Genomic DNA, 13,262 nt, shown 5'->3' with positions numbered 1-13,262 from the left:
GAATGGGACGATAATGAAAATGAAACAACTGAGGAGGAAGAATGGGAGAATGATGGAATTGAAACAAATGAGGAGGAATAGTGTAGAATGAAAGCTAGCTAGTACATATGTAAGTGTATTTTACTAATTTTATTTAATTTATGATTTTTATATATATTATACATGTAAATTTGCATACAGATGTCATCAGGCGCTGACGGTGATAGACATCGCGAGAATCTTGGAGTTAGCCAGACTAAACAGGCTAAGAAGAAGAAGACTAGGAGACCGATAGATCCTGAGGATATTGCAGGATCTATTTCTTCTACGCCAGAGGGCATCCGTCATGATACTCATTTATTTGTTGTTCCGTTTGGTACGGCGGATCCTCGACAATAGTATCGTCGACCAGTCGGTGCTTCATCTACTTCACAGGCATTGCCTTCACGACGCTATGAGGACCTACCTTTACAGGCTATTCATCGAGCACGACCCTTATCGACAGGTACTCCATCTCCCACAGGTACATCTCATCAGTTATCTGCCATGAGGCTTGGAGATTCTAGTAGCGAACAACCAGATGTTATGGCCGGTACGCCTCCATTAACTCAGTGTTTTGTGCATCCTGATGTATCACCCTCGTCTACAGCTGCACCTAGTGCTACACCACATGATACGATGTCTGCTCTAGCTCCTGTCCAGAAGGACAGACTTGGTAGAGTCATGATTGAGCCGGATCGATCATTGTAAGTTTGTTTTGTTATCTATTTGTTAGTTTATTTTATTTATTTCTTATACTTTAATATATTATTCATGAACTAACATATTTATTATGTGTTTTACAGGTGGTATCCTGCAAAGGATGTTGCCCGGGCTTTAAAAGAGTGCTTTAGAAAACTCTATACACAAGCTTATCACTCTTGGAGCGAGATTCCGAACAGTATACGCCAGGCGATGTTTAATAACTTTAAGGTATATATTTTTTAGTTAAGTTTAGTATACTTTACTTTTTTTTACTATCAATTTAATTAATGTTATTCAATTTTTTTTCAGACTATGTGTACTTGGGAGTCGAGGTACAATTTGGTCATTGGGACCACATTTGAGAGGAAGGCATCTGCTAGACTGTCTAGCTGGCTAAAGAGCGTTCAGGATAGTAGTGAACGTCCCGGTTGGATGTTGCCTCATGTTTTTGATGAATTGGGTCAGTATTGGAACACAGACAAGTTTAAGGCAATATCAGATCAAGACAAAATGTTTAGAGGCAGTCTTAAAGGAGGCTCGTTGCACACCGGAGGTGCAAAGACGGTTGAAACAATTGCACGAGAGATGGTAAGTTCTAATTCAAACTTTTAAATAAATAATTAGTTGATATATATATCGTTATAAATTTCAGTTTTTATTTATAGGAAAAAGAATTGGGACGCACTCCCATTGAACCAGAGGTTTTCAAAAAGACTCATGTCAGGAAGAAAGAAAATGAGTCGGATCCGGATGTGTGGGTGGAGGAAAGGGCTGAACGAACTTTTATAAGTTATTTAATATGAATAATATATATCAATAGTGAATATATTTATGATATGTATATATATTGATGTCAATTTTTATATTTAATATGCAGAATGACTTTCATAAGTACGTCGCTGAGAATCTAGATAGTTCGGTTCAATTGACACCTGAACTGTCCACTCAAATTTGGAAAGAAAAAGTGGTAGGGGGGACACACAAGGGTAGATGATATGGTCTAGGCTCTCGAAACGATGTTAGACGCCTTCAGTCAGGCTTAGAAGGTATTGGATCGTCACGTCAAGCCGAGACACTTGATGGTGTTCAGATTGTTGTTATGTCGGATCAAATAGCTAAACTTACAGCAGCACTAGCAGAGTCGGAGCGGAGAAGAGTAGCTGAACAAGAAAGCATGAGTGAGACCGTTCAGCAAATCAAAGAACAAGTGATGAACCTCACTCGTCGACCTACTACTTCGGCTCCCGATGACACCGACGACGAGAGTGATGAGGATGATTATGTAGATCTCACTCCCTAGTTTAGATCTCTGGACATTTATGAACTTTTTGAAATTTTAAAACAAATTTTAAAAGACTTTATAAGTCTTTAATTTATGATTTAGATACTTTTGAATGTTATTTTAAGTTTGTTGTTTTATGTATTGTTTTGATTGTTTATAATTGTGTGTTTGATTGGGCTGAATAGTATAGAATTGAATTGAATTGCATTTGCAGGTGGGCAACAGAAACTGCCAGTTTCTACTATCAAAAATATTACAGAAAAGCGACGGACAGCGTGGTTTAGTCTCTTTTTTGGGTTTTAATTTTTTTTAAAACCCAGAAAAGGGACGGACAGCGTGGATTTGTCCGTCGCTTTATTGGGTTTTTAAAAATAAAATTTCCAAAAAAGCGACGGACAGTGTCCTTTTATCCGTCGCTTTCCTGGGATTTTCAAAAATAAAACTTCCAGAAAAGCGACGGACTGCGTCGCCCTTTAGAAAATAAAAAAAAATAAAATTAAAATAAAGCGACTCAGTCCTTCGCTAAAAAAGACGCAGTCCGTCGCTTTTTTAGCTACGCAGTCTGTCGCTTTTTTAGCGACGCAGTCGGTAGCTATTTGAAAAATGACGTTGTCCGTCGCTTTTTGAAAAGCATCGAGCTAAAAAGCGACGGAAGTGACTGCGTCGCTTTTTCGTCGATTTTGACCAAAAATGCGACGCAGTCCGTCGCTTTTGGCCGTCGTTTTTTGACAATTTTTTAGTAGTGTATGGATCGGAGTACTACTAACCTCTCCTTTTATCTTTCAAATGAGTTGGTTTATAATTTTTATTTTTAGCAATTAAATGTGTGCCTATTGGCCAGACATAAGTTCTTTAGAAACACAACAGGTGCTTAGGTCCCTAAATTTGGGACCTCATTTTTTTTTTTTAAAAAGTTGTAAAGGACATAAATTGTATGTTTTGTCTTCTAAATGGATTGGCTTTTATTTGTGGGGATCTAGACCCTTCCGAGTGAGCAAAAAAGAAAAAAGGGAAGTGGTCTTGGTGAATCATCATAATTAGTGAATAAGTGCAAATTTTGTTGTCCAACAATAGTATGAAATATTGACTTCATCTTTTGCCTTTCAAATGAATTGGTCAATAATTTTTATTTTTAGCAATTAAACTTATGCCTTTGCCAGACATAAGTTCTTTAGAAACGCTACATGTGCTTAAACCCTTAAATTTGAGGGACCTCATTTTTTTTTTAAAAAAAAAAAACTATAATAAGACATAAAATTGTATGTTCCGTCTTCTAAATGAGGTGACTTTTATTTGTGGGGGTCTAAACCCCTAAGAGTGAGCAAAAGAGGGAAGAGGAAAAAGGCTCCGGTGAATCGTCATAATTAGTGAACAAGTGTAAGTTTTGTTGTTCGATAGTATAAAATACTGACCTCACCTTTTGTCCTTCAAATGAATTGGTCAATGATTTTTGTTTTTATACATAAGTTCTTTAGAAATACAATAGGTGCTTAGGCCTCTAAATTTGAGAGACCTCATTTTTTTAAAAAGCTATAATATGACATAAAACACTATGTTTTGTCTTTTAAATGGATTGACTTTTATTTGTCGGGGTCTAGACCCCTACAAGTAAAAAGAAAAGAAAGGAGGAAAGAGGTCCTGGAGAACCATCATAATTAGTGAACAAGTGTAAGATTCGTTGTCTGATGGTATGAAATATACTAATCTTACCTTTTGATCTTCAAATGAGTTGGTTAATAATATTTATTTTTAGAAATTTAACTTCTGCCTAGTGGCCGAGCATAAGTTCTTTAGAAACTGAAATTATGTCTTGACATAACTTTTGAAACACTATAATACGAATATATAAATTTACACTCCGAGAGAAAGTTATTTGCTTTGAGGGCAAAAAAATGAATATCAGCATTCAGCACAATGTAGGGGCAAAAGTCCAAATATATATTCAGCACAAGGTAGGGGTAAATAGAAGAGAATTCAGTTTGTTTGCTATGCTTTTTAAATGATCAGAAATACGTAGGATCTTTCAAAATCGTTTTATGTGATTTCCTTCTTCATTTATGGGTTTAAGTTATATTAAATTACAAACTGTTGGAAAAACAACCTTTTTAACGCGAGTGTAATCGAGATGCACTGGTCAAACACATCGGATATAGTGTATCCAAAACTAATCTCGGACAACTTGTTTAACTATTATTTTATTAAATAATTAACACCAATAATAGCGCGCTTTAAATTCGCTTTGTAGGGCCACTATTCCACGTGAGGCGTAAGCATGCTTTGTTTTTATCAATCTTTTTTTTCGAGAATCGTTTGATTTACTTAGACTCAATTTAGATACGTAATTTCAAATTATGTCATAAATCGATAACGTCACATCCCTAGATTAAAAAAAAAACATATCTTCCATGATCTTTTCGATAACATGCTCACACTAGATGTCTCCTTGATTTAGTACAAATGGGGTCTTAATGTTCTCTTTTTTGGTACGATAATAGTAAAAGCTAAGTGGACACGATTGATTTTCTTCAACTACTTCGTGTTACTAAGGTTCCCACCTTACATTTGTTTTAGGTATCTTTCACTTTTCTCAAAATTACAGTTGAATATGTGATCCATATCCTATTATTCGAATTGAATTACGTTGGTAGATCTAGGGTAGCTTGTAAGAAAATTTGAATCTATTCAACCAATCAATTTTCTTTGTCAATTATTTTTCCGACCACTAGTAAAAGTTTAAGGAAAGAATCACGTGAAAAAAGTTAATGATTCGTGAGCACATTTAACTCACTAATCTAACATAGTTTGAATCAAAATTAAAATATAAATAATTTTTTTAAAAAAAGGTTTGTGATCTAAAACATGTCAGAGTAATTATTTGATAATAAAACTTTTAAAATTTGTTATCTAGTTTTGGTAGATAGAGTTACCTGGTACATGTTGTTGTTGAGAGGTGGCAGGTATTGTAGAAGAAAGTTGTCCTGGACACCGCGATCATAAAAATAATAATTTTGTTACCTTAAATTAAATGTCATAACATATGTATAGTGATAAAAGTTTCTTATCATGAAGAGTAAAATGAGAAGTATAAAATTAACTTTTTACATTTAAAACTGTTATCTTTATTAGAACGAACTTTAAAAAATATGTCACATAAACTGAAACTCAGAACTATTTAATGCAACTATTCGTTAGATCAAATTTGCATGAGTAATACTTTGAAGAGAATGAGATTAAAATGACTAGGCTTATATAAGTGTATGTTCAGCCTATGTGCTTAGAATACCTTCATGACTCCATAGCACAACTAGAATTATTCATTTAACTAGTGAAATTGTTCGCACTTTGCGCGGCTATAAAATATATTTATAAGATATAGTGTGTAATATTTATCTCAGGTTAATATCGGATATATAAGATGATATTGATATTTTCACATCTTTTTAAGTGCCAACTATTCATATGTATATAATTGAGCAAAGCATTATTGTGATGAGTTAAATGGAATAAGAGGTCATATTTTAAAATAACAATATACTATATTATGTTGAAAATATTTTTGTATGTTTAAATTTCCTCTTTCTTTTGTAGGAGTACAAATTCTCTATAACATTAATAAATATAAGAATTACAGAAGGACTTAAAAAAAATTAAGTCGTAAAGAAATTTTATATTTATTCATTTGAATTGGTTATGTAAATTAACTGGTTATATGATATTATCTTATTTTAAATTATGTGAGATTTTTTCGCCTACCAAGAATTAATTTGACTTATCTTTGAAATTCAATTGAATTTAAATTAATATAATATTCTAAAATTAGGCAATATATATATATATATATATATATATATATATATGTATGTGTGTGTGTGTGTGTAATATTTAGTCCATATTAATAATTTTTTATGAATTCAGTCATATTTTTAATTACACTACACTTAATATAATTGGCAAATAACAATTTTTTTAACCCAATTTTCGCTTTAATTAGAAGATCAATTCCTTCCTTTTTCTTCTCCTACCATTCTAAGAATTATTTAAGTAATATGTTTTTCCATTTGACCAATTTGTCATTTATTCTACATTAATTTCGAGAAATTTAATATGAAATAAATCAAGACTATAAATGGAACAAAGTAAATGAATCATTAACTATAAATTAAACTTCAATTTCAATCATATAATATGAAATTTTCCTTTTATATGGAACAAACTCAATGAACCATTAACTACAAATTAAACTTAAATTTCAATCATACTATATGAATTTTTTTCTTTCCTTTCTTTTTCTTGACAATTTCCTTTTCTTTTCCTTACTCCTCTCTATTTCTTTTCATTTTCCATTTTCTCCCATTACTGTCGTATCTATATATTATTACTTACTTCTAGTCTATAATTTATTTTAATTTTACTTTATCTCCTTCTAATTATATGAAAAAACTTCCATACTCAATTTTATCTCTAAATTAATTCATCATTTTCTTCTACAATGAAGAAATGATAAAGAAGATGGAAGGAAAAAAAAACACTACATTCATACAAGAGTTTATGCTTACAAAATATGTCAAATTATTTGTGACTTCAAGATACGTTAGACACCATTGATGTCTAGTCATGCTTCCAATCGTCATCATGATAAAAAAAACTCTTTGATCACCTCTTCACCAATGGTATATGTGTAACATTCAACAAATGATCTGTTTCATGCCCAAATGGCTGAGATTTTGTGTCCTGAATGATAATAAACAAATGATCTATTTCATGCCCAAATGACTAAAGTTTTGTGTCTTGAATGGTAATAAGTGTGTTGATAATCTAAGAGGATTAGAGGAGCATCAAATAGTAGCAATATTGATATTTGAAATTACAAAGTTGTCTTTGACTCATGTTTAGGACATGATTCTCCAATCTGATAGTTTGTATGTTTGTTTATGTTAGGGGTGTACATGGTCAGGTTGGTTCGGGTTTTTCAAATATCAAACCAAACCATTTGTGTCGGATTTTTAAATTTATAAACCAAACCAAACCAATAAAACTCGGATTTTTCAACCTCGGGTTTTTTTGGATTTTTCGGTTTTTCGGATTTTTCCGATAAAGTATTCATACAAACATATAATTTACTTGTACTCTAAATATTTCTTTAGTCCTACCAAAATACAACTATCTAAGATGTTTCTTAAAAATATAAAACAATATGATATGATTAATGACACTAAAATATCCAACAAAAATAATAATAATGAAATCGTGTAAAACAATTATTGCAAATTAACAAGTCATAATGAAAATGATCATAATTTAAAAGTACTAAATCATGCTAAAATTAAGTTTAATAAGTATTAGTTACATGACTAAATATTAAAGGAAATTAAATTAGGTTATGTATTTTAATTGTCTAAACCAATGTAAAACTAAAGAACAAATATTCAATATTATTGTCGTGTTGAATTGATTTCCTCTTTGCATTAGTATTAATTTGATTTTGATTTAAGCTTTATTATAATTAGTTAATTACCAACATCTGTGGACTATAATCTTTATTGGCCCATTCATAATTCTAACTTTCAAACTTGAAATAATATATTAAAAGATAAAAACTATGAAAAAGTATAAGAAATATTTAAAAATTATATCAAAGTAAATATTTTTATGTATAAAATAAAATTTTAAAATTATATATATAATGTCGGGTTGGTTTGGTCTCGGGTTGGTTTTTTTTTAGTTAAAACCAAACCAACCCAAATATAGTCGGATTTTTTTTTACAAAACCAAACCAAGTCAAACCAAATCACTAGTCGGGTTTTTTTTTCGGGTTGACTCGATTTGCAATTTGGTTTGGTTGTTGATTTTCGGTTCGATTTTGTACACCCCTAGTTTATATAGTATTCACAAGTTATTGGTAAAAAAACTTTTCAAATTCTATAATTAAGTGATGAATAAATCCTCTTAAATTTTGTAATAAAGTGACTCATATACAAAAATGTAACTGATGTTGGGTTGGTTTTGAAACGTTTTGGATGGGCTGGATTTTAGAGGTTGTATATTGATGCTGAGTAATAATAACTCATATTAATTGTGACCTTTTAGACGTTTTGGGCTGCTGCTATATTTATTGTGAACTTTTAGACGTTTTGGGCTGCTACTGAGTAATTAATTACTCTTATTTAGTGTGATCTTTTAATGCATCGATTATTTTTTTTGTAGAAAAAAACTCAGATTTTATTTTTTATTAAAAAGATAAAATAGATAATTGTAAATGATGACCATTGGAGACTGCCACATCAGCGATTCTAGATTCAGCTTTATATATATACATATATTATGTTGACTTCTTAAATCCTAGTATCGAATAAAGAGAAAAGGAAAACAAAGAAACCCCTCTATAAGTAGTTGTTTAGCATAGGTATCATTGGTGATGTAGAATATGTCTTAGAGTATTTTACCATAGTCCTATAATTAGTCAGGATGAAGGCCGATGTGTACAATCTCATTGGTGAATCTGGATCCACGAAAATTTAATAATTTCTGCTTAAATCATTTTTATGTATAAAAATATAATACGCATTAAATATTATAAATTTCTAAATGTGAACCTTGATATTTTGTGTATATTTTAACTTAAAGTTAGTATAGAAATTCATATATTATAAATTTGGATCATGGAGCCTAAGGGAATGCAGAAGCAAAAAAAGAAAATTAGAAAAAAAGGGCCCAACCGGGTTCGAACCGGTGACCTCTTGATCTGCAGTCAAATGCTCTACCACTGAGCTATGGACCCATTGTTGTGATTGAATAGCAAGTTAAAATTATATAGAAATGTCTATTAAGTCAGTGTGATGATTTGAGCGCATGACACCAAACTTACTGTTTATCTTTTGACGTATTTATCAGGAGTCAGGACTCTTATATTTATCCAATATATATGGTTATTTTGGTGTCATTATTACTCTTTTGTTGATCTTTATAATCAATTTTTAATAAATTAATGATATTTAGTAGTTTTAAAAAAAATTCATATATAGAAATAAGAAAACTGAAAGTAACTCATCAGATAGCAAGTCGTATTATTGCTTATGTACGATTGAAGAACGTAACGAGAGTCAATAACACTTAATATTTCTTTTTAAAATACATAGTAAAATTTTATATATTTACTTGTCACTGATCTTCATGGTTTTTTTATCCTATATCTAAACATTTATTATATTTTATTATTTCGTTCTTTGAAAGTATTCTATTTTTATTCATGAATGAGTGTTTTAATTATATTTATTACTAATGGCTAGTTTATTGATTTTTTTTCTTTTAAGGAGATAATTGCATGTATGATAGTCATATATTTAAGAAACTGTGATTCTTTGTTTGAGAGTTAAGAATACGTTAGTGTTAATTTGCATCTCATAATAACTTGTATATCATCATTGCATTATTTCTACTTGCAAAATGATGCTAGACTTTTGTTTTCTTTAGTTTCTATAATCACGGTTTAATTTTTTTAAAATGATTAATATAAATTTTTTGGGGATAGAATACTTTAATCATTAGTTTTTAATTAATATTAATAATTTATTATTTAATTTTTATCAAGGTGAAATATTTTATTCACGTGGAATGTCATGTGTCGAGATTTTTCAAATAAAAGAGAGAGTACATTACACACATGAGGTGTGTTTCTCAAACTAATAAGTAATAAGTGATAGTTTAGGTATGAAACTTACACTCTCAATAGTTGAAGTATCAAACTCAAAAAAGAAAAGAAAAATAGTTTTAAGTATATTTTTGACACTTATCTCAATAAAAAATAAAAATTCATGACATTTATACCTCGCTCCATATTAAGTAAATATCCTGCCTCATGTCCCCACCTCTAAAATATTGTTCCCTTCTGTCTTTTTTTTTTTTACCCTCCCTAGGAGCTCCCACCTCTTTTGCTCCCTTGGTGACTCGAACTCGCAACCTTCGGGTTGGAAGTGAGGGGTGGTTACCATCCGAGCAACTCCCTCTCTTCTCTGTCATGTCATTTTAACTTGCAAATAAATTTATTTCTATTTTGAACAAATTTTTGGTAGCATGTTGCGTTTTGTTGACTTGCACAAATAACTAGTTGACCTAGCTAATTATTCATATTCGGGAGGGAATTAGGTCGGGGTTTGTGGGTTCGGACGAATTCAATAGCTTTTTCGTAGATTCAATATTTGTATTAGAAAATTAAGTATTGACTTATGAATCCTAAACAAAACTGATTTACAATTCAATGGTAAGGACAGAGAAGGAAATTTAGAACACCCAAACTCCTAATACTGGCTCCACCCTATTTATATCACATAATTATTCAACGATAACCTTTTCTTGAGTTCATTACTTAAATGGTCCTTCAATTATTTGAAATTATCTATGGTTATATATAACATTTCAATATGTCACTCAACCAATCAAATATCTAATTACTCTCTAAATTATCAATTTATCATATTTTTTACTTTTGAATATTATGATATTTTTCTCTCTTTCTAATCTATGTTATGGATCTAACTATATAAAAAATAGTAAGTTTTAGGTTTAGCAAACATAAAAATCATATTTGTATGTTATAGCTATAGTTTGCATAATATATTTGCTATGGAGCATTCGATTTGTATAAATTCATGGCAGGCATCTCGTTTGTATAAAAGCGCAGTGATTGTATATGTATATCAGCTAGATAATTGTATATATGTAACTACTATGTATATGTATCAATGATTGTGTTTGTATATCTGCATAAAATTTGAATTTGTATACAATTGAATCGAAATAAAATATTTGTATATCAAATCTCTCTCTCGCTTTATACAACACAAATTATACAATTACGTATAAAGTGAGAAAGAGAAAAAGGCAAGGGAGAACTGGTAGGGAAAGATCTATATTTGTATAATTATAAGTGTATAGGACAAAAATGTATATATTTGTATTTGTATATACATTTTCTCTTGCTTTATACAAACACAGACGCTATTTATATATTTGTGTTTGTATAAAGTGAGAGAGGCGAGGGAGAGTGGCGAACGAGATTTCTGGGGAGAGAGGTGAATGACAAGTGTTTGTTATGGATTATAATTAAATGAAATTGTGGTTATAATATTTAATTGAAATTAACAATTTGCTATTTTATACAATTTTCCCTATAAAAATATCTATAAAGTAAGAAAATAAAAATTAAAGTTCAAGCATATCTTACGGGAGACAATAAAATAAGTTAGCACAATTTTCAAGCATATATAATGTATAATATAAAATATACCACTATTTGAATTAATTTTTTTTATGACATGCATTGAATATGTATGTTTTAAAAAGCTTCTATTCCCTTTCATTTTCAATCATGTAAACACGTTTTTGAGTTTTGGTTATATTTATTAAAGTCAATTGGCTACAATTGCATTTAATTGAGCCAAATTCTCAATTTAAATCTAGCACTTTTTATTTTTATTTGCAAATTTGATCATTTGCCTTTCAACTCTTTTAATGGATTCCCTTTGTGCTTAAGCCAAAGTTGGGCCAATTTATAAGGCCAACTTGATTTGCAATTCCTTCAGCACACCCGGCCCAAACCCATCCTTTCAACAATACCCAGCATACATACATACATTGGTATACAACGGATACCAGTACACCCACCCTCTCCTCTTTCCCTTATTCTTTCCGTACGCAAATCCTACAAGAACATTCTTGAATTTGAAATTCGAATTCGGTACTATTGCTAGCCGTTTGAACCAAGAATTTGAATGCATTCTAGACCTCATCCGATTTCCCCCCAAAAATCCCCTCTATTAAACCCCCTTTTACCTTCAATTTTGGGGGATGATAAAAGATAGAGGTTGGAAAATACAAGAAATTCACCAAGCATAGATAGGCAAAAATCCAAATAGTGTTTATATCACTGAGATTTCTGGGTCCTCTTCGAGTTTCCGTCGTTGGTGGTTGAAATCAGCTCACCCAAGCTCGTCGTTGTTCCAGTGTAAAGGTAATGTTTCCTCCATAATCTTCTCTTCGTCTTCTTCTATTTCTAATACTCTGTTGTTGTGTCATTGTTATTTGTAGATGACTTCACTTTTCTATATTAATCGATTTTCTTGATTCAATCTTAATGTGGAAGTCGGGTTTTGCCGTTTTGTATTGTCGCTTCTTTGTTTGAATCCATCCGTTTTCGGTTACTAACTATTCTTCTGGTATGCTTGATGATATGTCGTAGAATCTCTCTTCTTCCGTTTTCATTGTCTGTAAACCCAGGTTTTACATTAAGTTTTGCTACTGTCAATGATGATTTCTTTTCAAAATAAGGATAGAATCTCGAAGGCGAAGGTTGTTTGTGTTTTATCTATTGTTTTGTTGATGTAGTAGTTTGTTTTCAAATCCCCTGTTCGTTCTACTGCTTAGTTTGAATCGAATTTATGTTTCCATCTGCCTAAATTTTAGTCGAAAGTGCTCACCATTTGTAGTTAAGCTCATAAGTTGTTACTGATTGTAGTTTGCTTCAATTCTTGTTTTGCTTTCACAGTCGTTGCCTATTTCTCTTTTCTGATCATCTTGGCCTGCTCAATCTTTCTAAGTCTTTGAAGTTTGGCCTTGTTAAAAGTTTGAGTTAAGTAAAATGTAATGGGCCAATCTTGTTCTCTTAGGGTCACTAGTCCCTGCGTCATTTTTTTTTTTTGCATATTTTTCTATTTTATTTTGGTTAGTAATCCTCTTATCTTGTTGGCCTTATTGTTCAATTCATAAAAGATTAGGAAGTATTTCAACAGTTATTTAAGTATTATATGTTTGCTTTTGTTTTATTTGATATCTACTAATCTATCCTTTCCTTTCCTTAAATTGGTCTCTTGTGTATTTATTACTATATAATTTCCTAAAGCTCTTACCATTTAAGTTGAAGCTTGTCTAAATAAAAGTGACTTAATGATGAAGTGTGCTAAATATTGCTTTCCCAAACTTAATTTATTTATGACTTTGCATTGCATTTTTGAGACAAGGAAGCTCAAATCTTATTCTTGTCGAGTCTGAAATTGATATACAGGGCCGGAGAAGATTGTAACTTAGAAAAGTCCAAGAGGACGGACTGTATACACTAAAGTATACACCATATACAAGCATTGGAGGTGAAAACAGGTTGATATACAGCCTGTATACAATCAGTATACACTGATATACAGGTTAAAATACAGAAAGTACAGGGCGAAAGCGAAATACAGGTGTTCAGGAGCTGATTTAGGCTGTA

The 13,262-nt window shown here is 31.0% G+C and overlaps 2 protein-coding genes and 1 non-coding gene across 4 annotated transcripts in view; all 3 read right to left on the bottom strand.

Moving 5' to 3' along the window:
* The window catches only part of LOC125813279 (pectin acetylesterase 9), a 151,071-nt gene that overhangs the window by 37,797 nt on the left and 100,012 nt on the right, over positions 1-13,262 (bottom strand). The gene's annotated exons all lie outside the window — the stretch shown is intronic.
* LOC125813291 (heavy metal-associated isoprenylated plant protein 39) overlaps positions 1-13,262 on the bottom strand; it is a 246,590-nt gene that overhangs the window by 197,815 nt on the left and 35,513 nt on the right. The gene's annotated exons all lie outside the window — the stretch shown is intronic.
* TRNAC-GCA (transfer RNA cysteine (anticodon GCA)) lies at positions 8,712-8,783 on the bottom strand. The gene has a single exon. It is a non-coding gene; the product is annotated as a tRNA-Cys (tRNA).

The sequence above is a fragment of the Solanum verrucosum genome, unplaced genomic scaffold, assembly GCF_900185275.1.
Source record: "Solanum verrucosum unplaced genomic scaffold, falcon-dt-bn FXZP01000189.1, whole genome shotgun sequence".
NCBI classification, from domain to species: domain Eukaryota; kingdom Viridiplantae; phylum Streptophyta; class Magnoliopsida; order Solanales; family Solanaceae; genus Solanum; species Solanum verrucosum.
Note: the sequence above shows the minus strand (reverse complement) of the source record. Positions and strands in the feature narration are given on the sequence as shown.